We start from the raw sequence: 5,000 nt of genomic DNA on the forward strand, positions 1-5,000 counted from the left end.
AGTTTAGAGTACACGCGATTGACACATTGTTATTGACACAAGTCATAATAACTCCGCATTGTATTGACACATTGCTTTATAAGATATAACGATAAAAGGCATCAAATTCAACATACATAATAAGTTGAAATAAGAGAGAGAGATTTCTAAAAATAGAACAGTTCATTCCAGTAAGTGTAAATAAATAAAACAGTCAGTAACAGTATCCTGTCAATATAATATATATAAAATATCGTAACTAATTTATTGCAACATGGAAGCATATAAAAGATACTTAAGTCTCGCAAAGGACTTAGAAATACCCCAGGAAAGAATATTTTCATGGTGCGAAGAGAAAGTAAAAGAAGAAAAAGAACATGAAGAAAGAATTCGTAGAGAAGACAATGAAGAAAGAATTCGTAAAGAAGAAAATGAAGAAAGAATTCGTAAAGAAGAAAATGAAGAAAGAATTCGTAAAGAAGAAAAAGAACACGAAGAAAGAATTCGTAGAGAAGAAAATGAAGAAAGAATTCGTAGAGAAGAAAATGAAGAAAGAATACGTAGAGAAGAACGAGAAGAAAGAGTCCAAGAAAGGGAACTAAAAAGACAAATAGCTTTAGTAGAAGAAGAAACCAAAAGGACCCAAATGATGCTGGAAATTGAAAAAACAAAAACCGGTCATGAAAGAAAACATAATAATAGTGATGAATTTTTCGTGAAACTTCCACGCATGCCAACATACGATGAACGCTCAGACTGTTTAGAATCCTTCTTACACCGATTCGAAGTTCAGGCTAAAGGTTATCGTTGGCCAGAAAGCAAATGGGCCACAGCCTTGATTAACTGCTTATCTGGAGAACCGCTAAAAGTTTTCTATACCTTAACAACTGAAGATGCAGATGACTATGGAAAAATTAAAGACGCTCTACTAAAAAGATTTAGATTAACGGAAGATGGTTACCAGGAAAGGTTTCACACTGCAAAGCCGGAAAGTGGAGAAGACTTTAATACATTCGTGAACCGAATTACTCAATTTCTAAATCGGTGGCTTGAGTTGGCAAACGTAAAACAAGACGACTTTGCAGGCCTTTACTATCTCACGCTGAAGAATCGAATCTATCAAGCTTGCAACCCAGATTTAGTCGCATTCTTTAAAGAGAGAAAGCCAGAAAACTTGGACAAATTAAAAATCTACGCAGAAAACTTTAACAGCGCACATCCATTGACACCCCTAAGCAGAACATTGAAGGAACCATACTACGCTGCTGCTGCTCAGAGTCCATGTACACCTAAAGTTCAATACTCAAATAGAACGAGCCGATCAATCACTCGGAACACGCAAGTGAAACAAGATGATCATAGTACCAAACCATGGAACAAACAGTTCAATAGAGACCATAGCCGACCCTATCAAAACAAAACAAGAAATAGCACTGACAATAATACTGAGTATAAGAAAACCAACAAACCTATAATTAAATGTCAATATTGTGGAATGAAAGGCCACACAGCAGACAAATGTTACAAAATCGTGGGATATCCAAAAGAAACTGCAAATGCATCACTCCAAACAAGTGTAAACAATCAGACACGAGTAATGTCACGAGAAAATATAAATGTGTATTGCGTGAAAGGTATGTCACTTTTAACACAAACTCACAAATCAGGATCGCTATTTTTTTGTGAAGGCAAAGCTAATGGAACTGATTGCAAAATATTGAGAGACACAGGATGCAGTACAGTAGGAATAAAAGCATCTTTGATCAATGACGAAGACAAAACTGGAAAAACGGTACAATGCATCACATTCAGTGGCACAGTCGAAACCTTTGAAACAGCTAATGTGTACATAGAAACCCCATACTATACAGGAATAGTGGAATGCTGTATACTTCCCAACCCCGTCGCTGATGTTATTCTTGGCAATATAAAAGGTCTTAAAGACAACCCAACAGATGTAAAAGAATGGTCATTAACCCAAGAAACAGCTTGTCTAGCAGAAACAAGAAAGATGACTAAGACAACAGAGAAGCCAATGACTATTTCTCTTGAACCACAACAATTTGACAGGAACACGTTCATTGAAGAACAGAAAAAGGACCCGACTTTAACTTCATATTTCAATATCGCAAACAAAGGGACGAAATCAAAAGTTGAATACATCATTGAAAAAGATATTCTGTTCAGGTTACATAGGAAAAGAAACAAAATAGCTAAACAACTGGTCACGCCGAGTATTTACAGAAACAAAATCCTTGGAATAGCGCACGATTCAATAACTTCTGGACATCTTGGGAGCTCTTCCACATTGAAGAGAATATCCGAGAATTTCACATGGCCTGGAATTACTAAAGACGTCCGAGAATATGTGAAATCTTGTGACACATGCCAAAGAAGAGTCGCAAAAGGCAGAATACCGAGATTGCCATTAGAGACAACCCCAGTTATTGAAAAAGTTTTTCAAAAAGTTGCAATTGACATTATAGGCCCTTTAACAAAATCAGATAGAAACCATACACACATACTAACACTAGTCGATTACGCAACCAGGTGGCCAGAAGCGATAGCATTGAAATCAACTACATCGGATCACATAGCTGAAGCATTGATGACAATTTTTACCAGAATAGGCATACCAAATGAGATACTGTCGGACAATGGACCCCAATTTACATCACATATGATGCATGAAACCATGAAACTCATGGGAATCCAACACTCATTCACAACTCCCTACCACCCCCAAGCAAATGGTCTTTGTGAAAGATTTAATGGCACTCTAAAGAATATGTTAAGAAAAGTGTCAGCAGAAAAACCAGATGATTGGGACAGATACTTACCAGCAATCCTATTTGCATATAGAGAAATACCCCAAGAATCTACAGGCTACTCCCCATTTGAGTTGATGTATGGACGATCACCTCGCGGCCCGATCAATATAGTAGCCGACATTTGTAAAGGGAATGAGGAGGACAATAACGAAATTATGTTTGCTTACGAATATGTAAGAAACCTGAAAGACAGAATAGAGGACACGTGTAAGCTAGCACAGGAATCCGTCACCAAAAAAGCAGAGAAATACAAGGAATACTCTGATCGCAAAAGCAAATCAAGAAAATTTGAGATTGGTGACAAAGTACTAATACTCTTACCCGATGACTCGAGTAAACTTTTAGCTACATGGAAAGGACCATTCAAAATAACAGCAGTAAAATCTAATGTTAATTACGAGATTCAAATTAACAACACAACAAAGACATTCCATGCAAACATGCTAAAAAAGTATTTTGATAGAGACACAGTGTCGCAACCTATGTTTACTAATATCGAAGCTTCAAATGCAGGATTAATCATACCGTTGGTCATGGGACACAGACACCCGAGACAGAAAAACAAACAAAAATCGCACAATTGCAACCACCTAAGACAAAAAAAGAAGTACGCAAAGTACTTGGGCTCCTAAATTTTTACAGGAAATACATTTACAACTTCGCGCACATCGCGACACCGCTAACAAATCTGACAAAGAATGGGTCACCGAACAAAATTGTTTGGACAGAAGCGTGTCAGAATAGCTTTAACCAATTAAAGGCATTACTCTGTTCAGAACCAATTCTTAAATTACCCGACATATCAAAAGAATTTGTTGTAAGAACTGACGCGTCTGATAAGGGCATCGCAGGTGTACTATTACAGGAACATGAGGGAACTCTAATGCCTTGCTTATATGCAAGCAGAAAATTATTGGACAGAGAATCACGATACTCTGTAATAGAGCGTGAAGGACTGGCCATCGTCTTTGCTTTAAAGACATTCAGCAGATATCTACTGCTAAAAGAGTTTGTGGTCGAAACGGACCATAAACCACTCACGTACATAAGAAATAACAAAATGAATAATAGTAGAGTACTAAGGTGGAGTCTATTTTGCAAAATTACACTTTCAGTATCTCTCACATACCAGGTTGTGAAAATATTCACGCCGACCTACTTTCTCGATTAGTGTAATGACGTGAGAAGGGTATAACTTAACCTCCCATGCATACTGTTAGTTACCTCGCAAATTATGCCAAATCAGAACGCACAAATTCGATAATTTTATTTGTAAACATGATGACCCAACTTAATGTAACATTGAGTATTGTTTGGATATATATACCATACCCATTCATGATTTGGGAAATCTTCTCTTTATCTATTATTGTTATGAATTTTCACTCATTTATGATTAATAATTGAAATGTCAATATTCCATTTACATTTTCATTCATTTCATTCAGTAAATTACCTTCATATCATCGACTTAAATCATGCTTCATTGCCATCACTATTGTTTATCACAATGATTTGTAATCACATTGCCATCATATTGTTTATCACAATGATTTGTAATCACAATCTTTCATTGTTATTGTCGCCCATTCATATACCTACGTTAATATAAACATTTCCATGTCTAGTTAATAAATAATTTAATTGTAGCACAAATCATAACAATGGATTAATGCTAGAGTATCATGATAGTAAATTTACTTCCGTTTGTAAAATCTATCTTTCCCATAATGGTTAAAGAGTATATTTTAAACGTGGGTGGGGGTGTCACAGTAAAGATTGTTCACAATTATCTTATTAAATTTTATTTTATTAAGAACTGAATTCATCTCACTCCAGTTATATTTCAGTAGGCTTAGATAAACTTTACCTTCTAATATTAGATCGTCTTTCCTTTTATAGCCTTCCCTCGAATTAATTTCTAATTAGTGAATACTTTTCGTTCTACATTCTGTCACGTAGCCATTTATTATAAAAGCTGATAGGTCTAACATTTGACACTCACTTTCTCTCCACAATCTATGCCGGACGGCCAGTCACTCTATTCCTATATATATATACTGGAAGATTTTTATCTTTTGGGACTTTGTAGATATTATATCTACACCATTAAGACGCCGGAGCTTTTAACTTTGATTGTATAATCTTCAAGGATCAAACCCAAGCCCGCTGTACTACACTATAACCTCT

The sequence above is a fragment of the Berghia stephanieae genome, chromosome 6 (genome assembly GCF_034508935.2).
Source record: "Berghia stephanieae isolate SIO BIC M18660-M18661 chromosome 6, UCSD_Bste_1.3, whole genome shotgun sequence".
NCBI classification, from domain to species: domain Eukaryota; kingdom Metazoa; phylum Mollusca; class Gastropoda; order Nudibranchia; family Aeolidiidae; genus Berghia; species Berghia stephanieae.